The sequence below is a fragment of the Lycorma delicatula genome, chromosome 8 (assembly GCF_047948215.1).
Source record: "Lycorma delicatula isolate Av1 chromosome 8, ASM4794821v1, whole genome shotgun sequence".
NCBI lineage: Eukaryota > Metazoa > Arthropoda > Insecta > Hemiptera > Fulgoridae > Lycorma > Lycorma delicatula.
Window position 1 is genome coordinate 130,754,550 of NC_134462.1, and position 19,863 is coordinate 130,774,412.

General features: G+C 29.4%; 1 protein-coding gene and 1 long non-coding RNA gene across 10 annotated transcripts in view; one reads left to right on the plus strand and one right to left on the minus strand.

Moving 5' to 3' along the window:
• The window catches only part of LOC142328914 (uncharacterized), a 70,011-nt gene extending 56,381 nt beyond the window's left edge, over window positions 1-13,630 (minus strand). Inside the window, exon 1 of the long non-coding RNA XR_012757382.1 lies at window positions 13,183-13,630. This is a non-coding gene — a long non-coding RNA (uncharacterized LOC142328914). The remainder of the gene's footprint in view (window positions 1-13,182) is intronic.
• The window catches only part of LOC142328912 (disco-interacting protein 2 homolog B-A-like), a 164,667-nt gene that overhangs the window by 51,400 nt on the left and 93,404 nt on the right, over window positions 1-19,863 (plus strand). For 2 of the 9 annotated variants that reach the window (XM_075373068.1, XM_075373069.1), the window contains exon 1: window positions 14,258-14,655. The exons of 3 other annotated variants lie outside the window; for them this stretch is intronic. The gene's annotated coding sequence lies outside the window, so the exon portion shown is untranslated. Of the gene's footprint in view, window positions 1-14,246; window positions 14,656-19,863 lie in introns of those variants that run through there. 4 more of the 9 variants (XR_012757380.1, XM_075373077.1, XM_075373079.1 and 1 more) reach the window with 3 other exon arrangements.

Genomic DNA, 19,863 nt, shown 5'->3' on the forward strand with positions numbered 1-19,863 from the left:
AAAAACATTTATTTTGTTTTAATTTGTTTTTTTTTTCTTTGTGATGGAAATTGTTTTTATTTTGTACATAAAACTACACCGTTTAAGTTGTTTAACTTGAAAACGATCAATAAATAAATATCCTGTTACATTGTTAAACAATTTAATACCCGCCTAATTTAAGCACTTATAAAATTGTAGGGGAAGTTCGTCTACTCCAGTCGATTCTTTATTCATTTCTTTAATTTTCTTTCTACACTTCACATTTTAATATCGACGGTTGTTTATCCTCTACGTTTCTTCTCTACGTTTATTTCCTCGGGTTTCTTGTGATATACGGGTCCTCCGTGTATTCCTTACTTCTTTCTCCTTGTGTCGATTTTTACCGTCCTCCTCGTTTCTCTTATTTTACCGGTCCCTTTCGATTTAGATCTCGTAGCGGTCTTCACCTTTCTATACATCGTATCGTACCGGCTCTTTTTTTCCAGATCCTCGATTTCATCGCATTCTTCCTTCGACCGCCTTTCCCTTCCTTAGATCGTCGTTTAACATCAACAGCGTTACCGATCGAAACAGATTCGACTCGCCGTATACTTGAAATTGAATGTAACAAACAAATATAAAAAAAAATACTTAAACCCCTTTTGCAAAATAAAACATTTTCATTTCTGTCGATAAAATACACACGGGAGTTGAAAGAAGAGAGAGAAAACTTATATATCGATTTAGCTATTTACAGAATGCGATTAATAATTACCGGACGCTTTACAACCGCTGTGAAAATATGTTTTATATAAAAATTAATTGAAGTATATCAGTTCATTCCCGGTCAAGAACATTTGTAGAGATGTCTGCATTATCAAAACACTTTTTAACACTTGTACACGACAAATTAATGACAAAAAGGAAAAGTTAAAAATTGTAGATAGTTTTTTGCTCTTTAAGTCCTTTAAATAAGTAACCGCTCTCCTAATATTGTAACCTAAACGATTATTGTTGCGCTATATTTTTTAAATGCAGATTACGGATGCCGGTTGCAAACCGGTGAATAAGTACTAACCCCTTTCTTTTCATTATCTTGTACGAATTCAAACGACCGATCAGGAAAAGAGGCGTAAACAAAAACGTAAATTAAATCCCGGATGAAGCCGCTACGGTCATAATAGCTCAAAGAATGTAATAAGCATTGCACGTTAAAGAATCCGATAGGAAAGACACAAAAAAAAAACAGAAGTCATAATCGCATATACAGATCATCCAGAATTCGCGCGCGCGCAAGTGTGTGTGTGAACAATGAAATAAATAAACTAACTATCGGAAATCCACCGATTTTATAAAATCAATCGGATGTGAATTTCTTACTAAAGACGACTGTAGTAGTGGTAATCGATACATTAATCTATACGTGTAAAGCGATCTACACGTTACGTACAGTTTTTACGAATATCAAAAAACCCCGATTTTCCAGGTTTTCACATTCATTTAAACTATTATCTATACCGTAACACGGAACGGAACTTTTTCCAAATACTTTGCATGAAAGTACGAGTGATCTTATGTAAGCGAGCGTAAAATAACCTTAGCTTAAACGTCGCAATATCTTCTTTTTGGAAACGAAAATTAAAATACAGGATTTTTAATAAATTGCTTAAAAAATCGTCCAAATCTGCATCGACAAACTTTTCATACCGCATCATCTTGTGAGGTTTTGCCAATGAATAAGTAGATTTTTGTATTATATCAAATTATAAAAAAGTAATTTCAAATATTTTTTAACCGATAGCGCGTATTAAATAAATTGATGCATATCTTTGATCTATATTCAAATTCGTAAACTTCTTCAAATAAATAATCTATAATAATTTGGGGAATGCTTTTTGAAAAGTTAAATCAAAACCGTTTAATATTTTTGAAACGTGTTCTATCTGTATCTTTTTTTTTGCCTTAAGTCATTTGACTGCTTTTATGCGGCTCTCCGAGATACCCTTATCTAATGCCAGTCGTTTCAATTCGGTATACCCCCTAAATCCTACATCTCTAACAATTTGTTTAACAAATTCCAAACGTTGCCTGCCGGCACAATTTTTCCCACCTTCAAGTCTCTCCAATATTAAAGCGACTGTTCCGGTACGCCTTAATATCTGGCCTATAAATCTGTCTTCTTTTAACTCTATATTTTGAAATGCTACTACTTTCTTCATCGATTTGCCGCAACACCTTTATTTGTCACTTTATCCACCGATCCGATTTTTAACGATCTCCTATAGCACCGCATTTATTTCTTAATAAACGAATAATCGTATTTCGATAGTTAAAATCATCATCAGCATCGCAGTCATTTATCATATTGGTTATCATTACCTCTTGATATTTTTTTAACGATGAAATTAATTTTTTATTTCTACTTTACGTTTTTAAAATTATGTTATATCAGCGAAAAGTTTTAGTTTAACTTCCCGTCTAAATATCTTGATTAAAATCTGAGCCAAATCTGGGATCCATGCGACGCTTAAAGATTTGATATTTTTCTTGTAAAAATTATCTTCTTTTTATCGTTTTTTTTTTAATATTAGTCACATTTACGTCAATAGTTTATACCTCAGATTGACATTTTATTTTAATAGAAAGACGTTTTAACTTTTTAACTCAAATAAACTCAAATAAATATAAAAAAAATCTGATATGGACAACACACGACTTCCTTGTACGCCTATTAAATTATATTTACATATTTAAAAAAAAAATGAAAAGTACAAAAATTTTATTTCATTAAAAACGGCTGGTATTTTTTATTTTTTATTTGTTATTGAATTGTTATTCATCGTAAACTTTTTTTTACAATGAGAAGTTAATAATTAAATTAAAAAAAGGACATAAAGTCTGATTCGAAACTACGTGCAAAAGTCCAAAATCCAATTTTTTTTGGACTTGATTTTACAACAGGTTTAAATCCAAAATTTCAACATCCTACGTCTAATCTTTTTTGAGTTATGCGAGATAAATCCGTACGTACAGCCGTCACACAGAAACTAGTCAAAACGTTTTCAGGGGTGGTCAAAATGGATATTTCCGTTAAAATGTGGAAGCCGAAATTTTTCGCGATCACAATACTTCCTTTACTTCGTACAAGTAACAACTTACGTTCTAAAACAGTATACATACATACGTATCTCCCCTAACTACTGAATGAAAAGTGTCCAAAAAAGTCCAAAATCCAAAACAAATTTGATTTTGGACTTTTTCTTAACTGCAGTAATAGGACTTCATCGAGAGCTTTTCAATGATATACACAAGCGGTACTTTTTTCCATCGGTTCTACGAGTACCTAAATGAAAATTTAATTTATGGAAATATCTGCATCTATAAGCAATGACATATTAGGTTCGAATCAGACATCAACTCCTTTTCCATTTTTTAACGTGTTTTTTTTTTTTTAATTAAATTATTAATTTATTAATAATTATTAACCCGTGATTGTAAAACAAATTTTACAATAAATAATTATTCAATAAAAAAATTAAAAAAATGAAAAAAAAAAATCAGAAGTTAGTGAAATAAAATTCTACGTACTTTTAAAAATGTGCATATGTAATTTAACAGGCATTATTACATATATGTATATATAATAGAGATGGTGAAACATCTGATTATTTAATAATAATTGAAAATTATAATTTAGAATCGTATTATTTTTGGAAAGTAAGGTTAACGATTGTAAATGAAAAAGAAAGTGTAACTTAACTGGTACAAGGGATATATTTAATAAATTCAAATATAGTATAAGGATATGATTAAAAGTTACGGTTATCCTAAATTTATCGATGTAAATTAATTGAATGTGGAGGAAGTGCAACACTGAATTATCAATAAACCTTACGAAGTTAAAATTTAAAAAAAATAAACTTATACAATTTTTCGATTTTCAGGAAAAATAATACGGTCGCAGGTGATACATCGATTTGGGCAATAATATAATATTATATATTAATTGTAATATTATGTTTTTGTGTTTTGATATATTTATAGGAAAACACACCTGTTTCTGATAATTTGATCTGTAAATTAACCGTGAACAGTAAACTACGTTTTTCCCTTAAAATGGTTGAAGACCACCAAGCTCGGAAGCTTTTTGAGCAGTTCTTGTAAGGATTTAAAAAATGTATAATAAATTTTACTATCTATAAAAAATTTATTGTCGATTTAATAAAAGCACAAGTATTGTTTTCAGTTTTTGAAATACATTTCTCGGTCAAGCGACTTTTTTGGGACACTATATTTTCTTATTCAATGTAAGAAACGGAAATACGTACAGTTAATATCTTTTATTTATTAGTTAAAAAATTGTCCGCAACCGAAAAAAAAAAAAATTAAAGAAAAGATTCAAGAAATAATAATATTGATTTTTTTAATAATTCAAATGGAAGTGAATATATCTTTAAAGAAATGTTATTCTATTTATTAGAAAGAATATATCTGATTTAAGTAAAAGAAACATTTGAACCAACTGCAGAGGTAAAACATTACCGTTAAAAAACAAAGTGACACGGCAAGAGACATAAATCATTCCACATCACTTATAGTTGACAATATAATGACAACTGTACAGTAAAAAAAAAGTCAAGGGTGATGTTATATCTCATGTACACGTGTTACATACGTTTTAATATATATATATATATATATATATATATATATATATATATATATATATTTGTGTAGAGAGAGAAAGAGAGGGATAATAAGTGAGTAAACAAGCTCTGTAATATAAATGATTTATAACAAACAAATCTGTTCATCTTTATCTCACTTTTGGTTTTTTGTCAGTGCGATCTAAGTGTACGTCAATTATGTTTCAATACACACACACACACACACACACACACACGCGCGCGCGCGCGCGCATATGCAAAGCAAATAATGCAGAGTTGAAGTAAAGAATTTAGTAGAAATATATAAACATAAACGATTTTTAAAATCATTATATTCATTTTAACTGTTGTAAAATCCATTTGTGACCAAAACACCAAACATTTAAAAACTTTTATTGTAAAAAAAAACTCAGTTGTCGTTTTACTTTCCTGTTCATTTAAATATTTATAAATAAAAAATATTCAAAGTCGATAAATTAAAAACTTTAGTTAAACAAATTTAGCAACATAATTCAGATTCTTTTTACTTTATTTTAAATATATAAACTCTGATGTAAACGATTAAACGCTTTTTCAAACTAACACAAAACAAATATTAATTTTAAAATAAATGATTTATCGTTAACGCTGCCCAGTTTTTTACATCCTCTCTCTTGCCGCCATGAACTGTGTTCATGTACAAGCCTTTCTGTTGTATAGTTTTTTTATATACTTGTCCTTGAATTGGTTACAAAACAAAACAAATATTAATTTTAAAATAAATGATTTATCGTTAACGCTGCCCAGTTTTTTACATCCTCTCTTGCCGCCATGTACAAGCCTTTCTGTTATATAGTTTTTTTATATACTTGTCCTTGAATTGGTTACATACAATAGCGTTTGCGTCTGTGTTTTAACTACTGTCAGTATTAACTGAATTTTTTTTTTTTACCACAAGCGGCAATGTAATTATAAAAAGAATTTTAGACTACATATATCTTACAGTTCTATACTTGTTCATCAATAATTTTATGTATATACAAAACTCTTGACCGAACAAATACAAAAAAAATTTCAATAAAAAATCCTTTTTTCACGCTTACTAGGGAATATAGAATAAGAAATTAAATAGTTTCCTGTCTTCACAAAAGACGAATATATATTTTAAATATCGATATACCGATTCAAAACGTTTATACGATCGCTAAATGGATTGTCTAGTTAATAAACATCATTACTTTTATTGAAAATATTACTCTTAATTAGATATTATAAAAATACTTCTACCAGGGAAAACAGTCGAACTGAGAATCTATTCTTTGTTGTTTTTTTTTTGAGACATTAACGGAATGGTATTGAAAAAATTATATATAAAAGGGAAAAAACCCACTTACGAAAGTTAGAATCGTTAGTCGCCCCAGTAGTTAACAAAAAAAAATTAAGTAAAAATAATATATACATATACACACGCGAACCCAACCCTTCAAAACACAGTAGATTTACTTCGGAGCAAAAATAATTCAAATTTCAAAGAATCTCCTAAACTTTATCACAAATAAAATTATTTTAACACGAATAGAAAGCGCGTAGTTTTCTTCGCGTTGAAATTAAACATTTAATTCAAGGAGTTTAATTAACTCGCCGTAATAACTGAAGGATATTAATTTTTTTTAAAGTAAATAATTAAAAAATTAATGGTATTAATTCCTCAACAATTCTGATTAAGTAAATTATAACCGAACAAACATACATATAAAAAAACTTTTTACAACAGTACGAATAATTTTTACGATCTTCGGAATTTTATTATGTTAAAAGAGTTTCGTGGAGCGCACGGTCGGGTAGAAAAAGAGATGAGAAAAGAAGTCGCAAATTTTCTCTAAGTTCTCACAACTATAAAAAAAGCATAAATATAAGAGAAAAATCACACTTGCCAAAGCTAGAATCCTTAATGCCCCAGTACTTCATAAAAAAAAAGAAGTAAATATACAGTATATATATCTTTATATATAAAAATGTTAAGTTCGTTCGTGTACGCTTCAAAAACTCAAAATGTTCTGCACCGATTGAGCTCAAATTTTAGCACGATATATAACCCGCATCAAAGATTGTTTTTATCTATTTTTCGCATCAGTCACATACCCGCGACCGCGAGAAAACAGTTTTTTTAACGGTCAGTTGTGTACCAGTGACCGCGCCATCTGCCGGAAGCGAGGGGAACACTCGCCATACTAGCTAACGACAACCGCAGTCAGATGTGAAACAATACTTGTTACCAATTACATTGTTTATTAACAAAAAAAAAAAAAAAAAAAACGTAACCACTTGCATCTGATTCAGATTATTATACAATCTGAATTAAATATTCACTTTAATCGAGGTACTTTTGTGTGATCGTATCGTGATCGAGCTGCGCCTTTCACCAAGCTCTGAATTTATTAGAAAACGACCAACAGTGGGATATATGTATTAATGACGCGTGCAACACAGCACATCCAAACCAAATTCGCGCATTATTCGCAATTATATTGACCGCTTGCTTCCCTTCATCTCCCACAGAGTTACGGGAAAGATATCGATCGCATATGGCTGAGGATATTTTGCATACAGTACGCCTAGAAAATACCAATATGACCGTGGAATTTACAGAAGGCATTTACAACGAAGCATCGATAAATATTGAAAACAAGTGCTTAGCTATTACAAATAAAGTTCTTAGTCGATCGGGAATGCCAGCACCCACCCGAGCTGCGATTGCTTCATTTGATGTGGATTTACGCCGTGAACAGAGTTACAACATCGGTGATCTTCAGTCATATAACCGATCAAACATTCCAAATTAACGCGTGAACAGAAAGGCATTTACGATCGCATAATGCAAATTATAAATGACGGAGTTGGGGGGACCTTCTTCTTGGATGCGCCAGGAGGAATTGGGAAAACATTCCTCATTAGATTGATTCTAGCAACGGTTCGATCAAAAAATGACAATTATCCTGTTGCGGAATATTAATCTGCAACGGCACGCGACTTGCAGTTAAGAAATTGATGAATAACGTAGTGGAAGCAACGATTTTAACGGGGCCTTTCAAAGGTGAAGATGTCCTTATTCCTCGAATACCCATAATCCCGACCGATACACCATTTTAATTTAAAAGATTGCAATTCCCAATTCGATCGGCATTTGCAATCCCAATCGATAAAGCTCAAGGTCAATCTTTAGAATCGTGTGGTTTAGATTTAGAATGCAGATGCTTCTCACATGGACAACTGTATGTTGCGTGTTCCCGAGTCGGCAAACCAGATAGCCTTTATATCTACGCAGACTGGAAAAACAAAAAATATTGTATATCCACAAGTATTGCAAAATTAAACTTCTTTGTTTTGTTTCTCATTTCTCATCAATGCAACCACAATGTGCCACAGCGAAGCGTGGCGGGTAGAGGTAGTATATATATATATATATATCAAATAATTTAATACACAATCAAAATTTTATAAAACATTACGGATCATACTAAGAAAAAAATAAGAGGTAACAAACTCAATACAAAATAATTCCAAATAGTAATTAAACAATAAACTATACGAAATACTGAGCAGTTTAACCGTACAAATTACTTTAACCAGCAGGTGGAATTAATTACTATAACCGCAGGTGGAAGACAATATAATAGCTGTTGCTATGGCAACACAAAAAAATTCCATGAAATTTAAAAAAAACTTTATCTTCAAACAATAATAAAAAATTTATAAAACGGTAGCGTCTACGTTAACTTAGATAAGAAAAATAACATATTTAAATAAAATTATTTAATAGTTTTTAAGACGTGTTTTATGTCGAAAAAGGGTTTTCCCGTTTTATGAAAAACCATTGTATACGCAAAAGAAACGAACCGTTTAATTAAAATATTATTTTTATTTTTCCCGGGGAATCGAGTTAGAGCATTTTAATCGCTATCAAAAATATCATGCGTTCACGTTTAACGACGAAATTTAAATTCAAAATAATAATAAACCGATTTAAAAAGGAAATTTTTAAAATTTTGAAAAGATGGCATTTTGTAAATATTTTACCGTATAAAAAATCTGATGTGGACACCAGATAACTTCCTTGTACGCCTATTTAATTATATATAAACATTTCTTTTTAAATGAAAAGTACATAAAATGATATTTCATTAATAACTTCTGATATTTTATTGTTATTATGGAATTATTATTTAATGTAATTTTTTTTAGAATCAGAGGTTAATAATTATTAATAAATCAATAAATTTAAATAAAAAAATTAAAAAAATATTTGGCTATAACTTAGGAACCGATGAAAACAAGTACCCTCCCTATGATATACCGTTGAAAAGCCCTCAAGGAGAGGTGCACAACTAGATATTACAAAAGACCTAAATCCAAAATTTCAACATCCTACAGGTTTTCGAGTTATCCTTTTTCGAGTAGGATTAAATAACACATCGACTGTATAAAGGACACAAAGAACGATCTAATTTTCCCACACATATTTTGGAACAGAATCCTAATTATAACCCAAACAATTGTATTAATATTTTCGAGTACTCTAATAATCTTTATAAAACAAATATTTTAGAAAAATTTCATTTGTACTGTAAGCCGTCATAGCTGTTAAAAAATCCCGAAAACTGTTTTTTCGATACATATCTGAAGGAGTATTTTCAAGCCCCGATCTAGTGAATACGCATCTCGTATAACATTGTCGGAAATGGGGAAAATTTGCAAGGATTGTTCAATATGTTTTTTTTTTTACTTTTCTTATTACTTTCAAGGCTGATTTAAAAAAAATGTAGAAACTTGTTTTTAAATATTTAAATGAAAATTACATACTTCAAAAGCCAAGCTGATATCTTTTCTTTTATTACCGACAAATTAAAAAAAAAAAATATATATATATATATATATATATATAAAGTTTCATGGTTACTCCGTTTTAACTCTTTATATTCCGAATGTTAAAAATCCATTTTATTGAAATGGAACACCGCAAGAAGAACATGTACTCAAATTTATTTTCATCCATTTTTCAGTATTTTTGCTGGACGTTGATGAATCAGTCGATCATTCAGGACATGTTCTTTTATTTACACCGAGTGATATTTAAGTACGGGAACAGCTTTTTGCTGCGTATCTGAGAAGTATTTGTAAACTGAAAGAAATTGAACAGCAAATTAATGTGGCCGTTGTAAAACAAGGCGATGTAATATTGCTGTTTTAAACCGATTTTACCTATTTATTTAAAAAATGCTCGCCAGACTGGGATATATTGTTAATGGAACTCGACAACAGAATAATGCCGGTCACTTTTGAGGAGTCATCGGACGATAAAATGTAACCGATTCAGCAAAATAACATCCGAGTGTTAATATTTTATATTCATAGAAATACATATTTTAGTAATTTTTTTGCGAGCGGTTAGTGAATAAATACTGAAGTAAAAAAAATAAATATATAAACATCCATAATTGTAATGCTGTTTAAATTTTCTCACTCCCCTTTCACTAGTATTGCATACTAATACACTCTCTCTCACCACTAGATTATTCTCTCTCTCTTTCTTTCTCTCTCTCACTCTCTCTCTCTCTTACATAGACAAGCACGATTTGTAGTATCAGGTAATAAAAAAAACTATTAGATAATTTAAGTAAAAATTAAAAAAAAATAAATTTTTTTTATAATCTGTACTTAATAATTTATATTCATACGAACAAAGACCACGCTTTACTCCTAAAAAATGAATATACGATTACGTTACCGCTCGGATTACCGTGCTACAAAAAATTAAATGATACAATTATTATAACACTTAGTTATTTTACTAATCCGATTCTCAATTACCCGGACTTCCGTGTTTAATTTATCCGTAAAATATGCATAGTTTTATTGGGCAATTCAATTGTTATATGAATTAATTATGAATAAAAGTTAAACAAAAATTTCCTTCGTTGGAAAACGGAACAAATAAATATATTCTACGATTGACATTTATCAAAATCTCGATTATCCGACCTCTATTCTCAAAAACTTACAGCTAGTAATTCAAAATGTATAATTATAGATACCATATAATCTGCTGAACCCGATGGTAGATAACGAATTTTGAGAATAGCAACCCGCCTTATCATCTTTCTCTTCTATTACTGAAGAAGAGACTAATTACAATTGAATCGTTGCGACTGTCATTAAGGAAGGAAATATATTTACGGATTCTAACCAGCAACTTTTCGATTAGGCAATAAATGTTCTACCACTGAGCTATCTTCACAAAATCTCTCTCTATCACTCTCTCGCTCTCATTATATATATATAATGAGCGTGGCGGGTAGAGGTAGTGTATATATATATATATATAAAATAATTTAATACACAATCAAAATTTTATAAAACATTACGGATCATACTAAGAAAAAAATAAGAGGTAACAAACTCAATACAAAATAATTCCAAATAGTAATTAAACAATAAACTATACGAAATACTGAGCAGTTTAACCGTACAAATTACTTTAACCAGCAGGTGGAATTAATTACTATAACCGCAGGTGGAAGACAATATAATAGCTGTTGCTATGGCAACACAAAAAAATTCCATGAAATTTAAAAAAAACTTTATCTTCAAACAATAATAAAAAATTTATAAAACGGTAGCGTCTACGTTAACTTAGATAAGAAAAATAACATATTTAAATAAAATTATTTAATAGTTTTTAAGACGTGTTTTATGTCGAAAAAGGGTTTTCCCGTTTTATGAAAAACCATTGTATACGCAAAAGAAACGAACCGTTTAATTAAAATATTATTTTTATTTTTCCCGGGGAATCGAGTTAGAGCATTTTAATCGCTATCAAAAATATCATGCGTTCACGTTTAACGACGAAATTTAAATTCAAAATAATAATAAACCGATTTAAAAAGGAAATTTTTAAAATTTTGAAAAGATGGCATTTTGTAAATATTTTACCGTATAAAAAATCTGATGTGGACACCAGATAACTTCCTTGTACGCCTATTTAATTATATATACACATTTCTTTTTAAATGAAATGACAGCAAATGACAGTCATTTGCTGTACTGTCTCTACTAATAATGTTACGATAACAATATATTATAAAAATGAAAATGAGGCACGGTTAAATGTTTTGTACTATGTTAAAATAGCTCATTACTATATAAGAACGAAGTATAACTTAAAATCTGAACAAACACAGAATAAACTTCACACATTACTTTTTGATAGTATTAATAAAAAATAAATCTCTCTATCTCTCTCACTGTGTGTGTGCATGTGTATGTGAGCGCGCACGCGCGTATTTGCATTGTAGATATGGATTGTCGGCTAAGTTGGATACATTTAGAAATAGTGAAATCATATCATTACATCCATACGTATCACTCGTTAATCGTTTTTATAATCTATAATAATTTGTAGTTCAGTTATTTTTCTTTAAGATGATTAGCTATTGAAGAAGTTACAGTCTAGTTGTGGAAAATTCTTTATACTGGAATCGAACCTAAGACCTTTGGTGTATTATGTAGCAAGGAAGGACGCTTTCTGTGACACGGTCGCGGCGACATTACATTTTTATTGTTAATTACAATATTCGATTTTTTTAAATTTCTGCTTTAAATTAAAATAAAAAATATTTAGTAAAAAAAAAATTATAAAACCGCGCACGCGAATGTAATTTTATATAAATGTGCAATCGTCACGTTTACGTGCGCGGTTGTAATTATATATATTAATTGAATATTAGGTAAAATTAAATAATTGAAACCTCATTCATCATTACCCTTTTATGTACCGTTAGCTATGTTCTTTAGCTAACACGTACAAGTGAATTTGAAGAGTTGTATTCATTTATTACGTTGTTCAATTGTAAGTTATCACAGTTAATAAAAAATAAAAATGAAAAAAAATCAGAACAAAACTTTTGGCTAAACTTTTGTCGAAAAAAGTTAATAATAAGTCTGACCATCTAACATAAAACCGACCTTCTGCTTTGATCTGCAGAACATAATGAAAGTTTCAAGAAAAGTGAGAAAATATTTGTAAAGTATTTCATACCAAACAACAAAGGCAATTTATCTTTCTAAAACAGATAGCTAATTTATTAATCACCACATGTAGACACAGGCAAAAGGTTTTGTTATTAACAGAAATCTAAACAAAAAAACAGAACTTCAAACAAAAAACTAGAACATTGATACCCGAAATAATTAATAAGTGAACACATTTAAATAGAAATACGTAAATAAAACGTTTAGTCTACAAAAGATTCAGCAAAACCCCTGTTTTAGTGTATCGGAACTTACTTGAAAGCAAATTATTTTAGTTACATATTTTTATAAAGTAATCTGTACTTAATTTTAATTAAAATAACAAGAATAAAAATATATTTGACTAACCTAAAAATAATGATTTTTGCCAAAACAAAATGTCAAATGAAAACGTTTAGTTCATTAAATTCCCATAAGTTAACCAATAATCACATTATTTGTGTACATTTTTTCTTATTACAAAATATTATTATTTGAAAGAACTTACCTAGTTTACACGTAGAATTATTTTCTAAACGGTTTTCTAGCTTCACGTAAAATACATCTAATACAATAAATACAAATAATAAAAATTTGATACGATTTTTAAAACAATAACACACTTACAGAAAAGAAATAAAGCATTATTTACTGTATGACAACGTTATTCGTTAACAACTCTTTTAATAGATTAATAAATTATCAGAAAGAAAATATAAGCTAATATTATTATTATGTAAGATTGTTTATTTTTTCTACATCGCTGAATGTAATGGAAGCAGCTAATATTATAAGCAAATAAAATTTTTCATCAACGTAATACACATTTTGACATACGCAGTTTGATGAATTTCGACACGAAGCAGGAGAAGGAGAACGAGAGTCAAACTAGGGGGGGAGAGTCTCTGCACTCTCCCCCACTCTTAATATACGGAGAATATTAATCTTAATAAGAAATAGATCAACATTAGTAATTGACAGGTGCTCTGTTGCCAATTAGCCTAAATTTTCCTTCCCCCCTGGCCCTTTGGCTGCTAATTTTGGCATCAGGTAATTTACTGCGTTGCGTTTTCTACTTATAACACATTTGCATAGAATAAACCTTCCAAGTATAACCGGTAAGAAATGAAAAAAAAAAAAAAAAATTTAATTTTTACGGTAAAATTTTTTAATTTATTTTTTTAATTTTATTAACGAATCAGTATATTATAATTTTACTATTATTTATAAAAAAAAAAAAAAAAAATTATAAGGACTGCATGCAATTGTAACATCTCTAAGTGTTATTGCGCTTATTTGTATTACATATGTGCTGGGCTGTACTGTGAAATACGGTAGTCGACTTGATATGAGGTAAATTTGGAAATAATCGTTTTATATCATAATCCCCATGTATTAAAAAATTATTCATTAATATTTTTTTATCATATGTATTAAAAGAAATGATCCTGGTGTGTTTTTCTGATTTCTGAATTACTAAGAGGATACGTTATAAGTTGTAAAATTGTGTTGCAACTATAAATGCGTGAGTGTAAATTATTTAAGTTAAATTGAATACTAGATAAAAATAAATAATTGAAAACTTTAACCGTTTGGATTCCTTGGTTACGTTCCTTTGTTAACGTGTATATACGTTTTAAATTTTGGTTTCAATTATTTTTTATGATTATAAGTTATCAAATGTTTAAAAATATTAATATTAAACTGTCGGTGTCGGTCGGTCACTTGTTTTGAGAAAGGGCAGTGTAGGAAATACAGTTAGATGGTGTGGTTATTTTCGCAATTATTAACTCTGGCGGTTGAACAAATTAGTTGCGTAATGGACGGCAATGTCAGTGGTGGGGAGAGACAGTGAAATTACGTGCTTGACACAGAATGAAGCGTATGGATCCAGCAGCCATCTTGGGTTGATTGCACAGTTGCATTTAGATTCTCATGTCTGTGGTTTATTTTAGATAGATTACCCTCGTTGTCGGTCGAGGTAAGAATTTTTTATATATATTATTTTAATGTAGATTAAAATAAGTGTCAGAGATACTACTAAAAATCCACCTTAATCAGACCAAAATGTTCATGTAACCTAACACAATACTTAATTACTGTTATTATTAGGACCACTGGACACATCTTCTCCTGCGTCATTAACATATTTAAAGAAATCCTAGTCGCTATAGACTAGGTGTTCAGACTCAAACATTGATTCCTCTTCATTATGCTTATAATTAAAAGAATTGCCCTTCTTACTTGTTAAAGTATCAAGTTGTTTCTAATTCAGTCAACAGCCGACATTTTCTTAATATTTATTTTTGTAAATATGTAAAGTGCCGTTCTTACTTTTTTGTTAAAGTAAATAAATTGAATATTCAGCTAGCCTATTTTAGATTTAACAGAAATAACAGGTAGCCTACTGACCTACCGATCTCTCTACTGATCTACCTTTGATAATATCGTATTTTAATTTGCCTCATAATCAGTTTTTTGAAGATCCTGAATTTAATATATCAAATAAAATTGATGTCCTTATTAGAGCGCAATTTTACTTAAATTTTAATTACCTACAAAATTTATTTGAAACTTTAAATATCCTGTTCTCCAAGAAACCAAATTAGGATATATTCTTACGTTTGCTATTAAAAATTATTTCTATATAGCTGATCTCATTACCAGTTCAGATTACCTAAATGGAGTTATTCTAAAGAACAATATGTCCAAATTATTACAACAGGATGGTTTTTTACTTCACATGTGGTATTCTAACAATTGCAGTTTTTCTTTGTCTTATCATAATTCATCCATACCATCTAATCAAGAAGGCAACATATGTACTCTAAGAGTTCTAATGAACAAAAAGTCAGATTCACTAAATTTCCAAATCACTCATTCTAACAATTTAAAAGTTTGTACTTAAAAGGGATTACTCTTTCCATCACAGCAAGTGTCTGTGATCCTCAAGGACTCATTGGCCTTTTTTATTATAATCATACAAACAGTTTATGTAGTCATTATGACAACTCAAAGTTGACTGGGACAAAATATTACCCAAACCATTAATACAGTGGCTTTCACTGTATAATCAATTAAATCTAATCAAGTCATTCAATATAAGTAGATCCATTAAGTTTGATAATAGTAAAATTCATTCCATAAAATTACATCGATTTTCTGATGCTTCTATTAATGGGTGTGGTTGTTATATTTATATACACACTTTATAGTCCAACCATGTAATTACTAATGTACTGTTCTAAATCAAAATTAGCCCCTTGAAACAAATCATATTACCCGGACTTGAACTCTGTGATTGTTTACTATTTTCACATTTATTTGTGAAGGTTGTACACTTTGATGAGATACACTTATACTCTGATTCAATCATAGCACTTTGTTGTATTCATGGACATTCTTCCAATTGGAAAGTATTTATAGGTAATAGTTTCTGACATTCAACGAAACACTTCAATTACCAGTCGGCATTACATCAAATTCTCTGATAATCGAGCAGACATATTTTCTAGAGCTTTTTCACCAAGCAGGTTACTTGATATGTCACTGTGGTGGTGTGGTCTACCTTGGCAATTACAATCTTCTTCTCATTAGCCAACCGATCGTAATATTACATTCAGGGATAATAATTTAAATTGTGAATGCTTGTTAGAAAGGATATTAACATCATGTTTATTTAATGTTGTATATGATCGATCACAGATTTTCTTGACCGGTAATGTTCTTGACCGGCAACATTATTATAGTTTATTTAGTAATTTAGTATATAATAGAAATTATTTAAGTAACTTCTTTATTTACATACTTCCTTGAAGGATGAAGCATTAGCTATCATTAAAAATTTAGGTGTTTCTCATAATGCAGATTGTATTTTACAACTAAATTCCATTAACTGAATCATTGGATAATTTATCCAAATTAATCATCAAAGTTAATCTTTCATATTTCAGTGCTCTTAAAGCAATGAATAATCCAATCAATACATATGAATTTATTATTGTTCGGTTAACATCAAAGTTAGAGTTTGTATTGTAACTTTGATGTTTACAAATATTTACATTTCTCCTTCCAGATTACGAAGGAGAAATGTTCACCTCAATTTCATAGAATCCCTTGAATTTAGAAGGCAGATGCTTGAAAATATTAATGCAAATAAGTCAAACCAGCAACAAGACATATTTCCAAGGGACAGCGATACAACATTGGAACTAAATCCTGTACTAAACATTTTAGTATAAATGATGATAAGCAATACTAGGAAAATAATTTTATTTATTCAAAATTTAATTATAATCAATGTCTAATTTGTATTTTAATCATTATTTACATTGTTAAATAGTTTTTCTGTTGATGAACGGAAGGAATTTTTGTAACATCATAATTGTTGTTTCAGTTTTTTAGTTAAGGGTCATTGTTGTTCAACATATTCGTGAGATTTGTTCTCAAAAACATAACACACTTCAAAAAATAATATTAATTCTAAATTAAGATTATAAGTCTGACAATCATAATCTTACCTCGTTTAAATTGGTCAAATAAACCATAATATTATCTACTGCATTATGTATTACCAATGATGTACATGGTAGTACTCAAACATCTCTGGTTTTACTAGATTCTGGTAGACAAGCAAATTTTTGTACTTATGAATTCGCATGAAGATTAGAACTTCCATTTATGAAAAATGATATTCTTATCTTAGGAATAAATAACACACTTCCTCTTTCTGAATATAGTGTTGAACTGACACTGTAATCTTTATATATGAATTTTTTACTCCAGTTACAATGCTCTGATTAGATATAAGATAGCCCACTGACATGTACCTTTGATAATATCTTATTTTAATTTGTCTCATAATCTGTTTTTTGCAGTTCCTGAATTTAATATATCAAATAAAATTGATGTCCTTATTTGAGCACAATTTTACTAAAATTTTATTAACGTACATAATTTATTTGAAACTTAAAATATCCTGTTCTCCAAGAAACCAAATTAGGATATATTCTTACGTTTGTTTGCTATTAAAAATGATTTCTATGTAGATGATCTCATTACCAGATAACCTAAATAGAGTTATTCTATCAAAGAATGATATCTCCAAATTATTACAACAGGATGGTTTTTCACTTCACATGTGATATTCTAACAATTGCTGTACTTCTACGTCTAATTATAATTCATCCATACCATCTAATTAAGAACACAACATATGCACTTGTAAGAGTTTTATGGAACACAAAGTCAGATACACTAAATTTCCAAATCACTCATTCTAACAATTTTAAAATTTATACTAAACGGAATACTCTTTCCATCACAGCAAGTGTCTGTGATCCTCTAGGACTCATTAACTCTAAACCATCTGAATATAATTTTAGTACTTTTAACTACTAAGGAGTTAGATCACATACTCTTTACTTTTTCATATGTCAATCACAATCCATGTATTTCAATGAGATAAAGAATCAGGTCATTGATAAGCAAAGTAAGCTTATTTCACTGGATCCATTTTGGATGATCTCTCCTATAATAACATCCTATCGTCTTTACATCCGAGTATGAACATTCCAAAATTGTCAACTCTGAACACTTAAGACTCTTACACTGTGGTGTACAATTAACACATTATTCGTTGCAACAAAGATACTGGATAATAATGCAAAAAGAATCATTTCATCAATCTTTCATGTGTTTAATTTGCTTTAGATGTGATGCAAAATTCAATCCCAACAGCTTTGTCAATTACCCCCTGGTAGTGATTCCTTCCTGAACATTCTCTTGTGCAGTGGCCCAATTATAATTCATCATGCAGGCAGAGATCTAAAACATTGAGTAAGCCTTGCATAGCGCTTTTTGTATGTTTAGCAGCCACTAAGGCTATTCATTTAGTTAGTCCTTAAATTTTATAAAATCATTTTCAGTAGTAAAACTTTATCATAGGTACAGAATATTGCAATTCTATTAATCTAATTGCTTTGAAGTCTAATTTTTAAACTGAATTACTAGTAATTCAATCAACTATTAAAATATATTTACTGGTGTTCAGTAGTATGAAATTTCAAAATCTGTTGCCTTTTTAATGTAACTGCATTAAGGCCCATTCTCAATTCCATACAACAGCATAGAATAGTATAAGGCTTGCTGCTAGTATGATTATATTTTCTGGAACATAACATTCATTTTTTGCCATCTACTTCACCTTTTAACAGAATCTCTTTTGACACATAATTTCATTGTATATGTTAATTAGTAAGGGTGATCGTTTACACATTTGCTAAGCCCTGATTATATCAATCTCTTCTATTAACCCATACTCTACTACTATAGTGGCCTTTTAAACATAAATTGGTAATATAATAATTATGTCTTTGCTACTTACATGTTGTTTTTAATAATTTTATTACAATCGTATATGACATGACCTTTCAAAATTAGTAAAGCAGCCATATAAATAATAGTAATTAATATCAAGGACACATTTAAGATAACAAATTCACATCAAAATATCTGTCATAAAACCCAACTAAATCCTTATCCTAAATTCCAACTATGTGTCTATTATATCCTGTTTTAATTTGTTTTGATGTATGTATTGTTTAATAAATATCTTTAAAATAAAATTTATTAAGGATTTAGTGGAATGTTCACAGCATTCTTGTCCAATAACCCTTTTTAAGATTAAAATGAATGTAAAGTCATTATTTTGACATTACACTGGAAATAAATTTCTTTAAGAAATTCTAATACATTGATTGATTGGATTAGTGTCCGAAGATTTAATCAATTTTACTGAACTCGTGAAGCTCTCATCTTTAAAAATTTCTTTATTGATGAAGAATACAACTTAATTGGGATAGAGTCTATATGATATTAATTTTTCTTTGCAGTTGCAACTTAATGTCTTCAGGAATGAATGAAGTGGTTCAGATCCTGGATCCCAATTTCCATACAATAAAACTTGTGCAAACTGAACAAAATTTATGTATCAGACCCCATTTCTTTTGCTGCTTGGAAATGCTCACTATTTCTAACTTTTTAAAGATATGGAGATTTAAATCTCTAAAATACATTTTTGAACATATAAAAGAGTGTATCATAAAAAATAAAAATATTGTTAAAATTAGTCCAACTTTGCAATTTCAAGGTGGTTAAATGTAATTAGGATACTATATTTTGTTGTTCA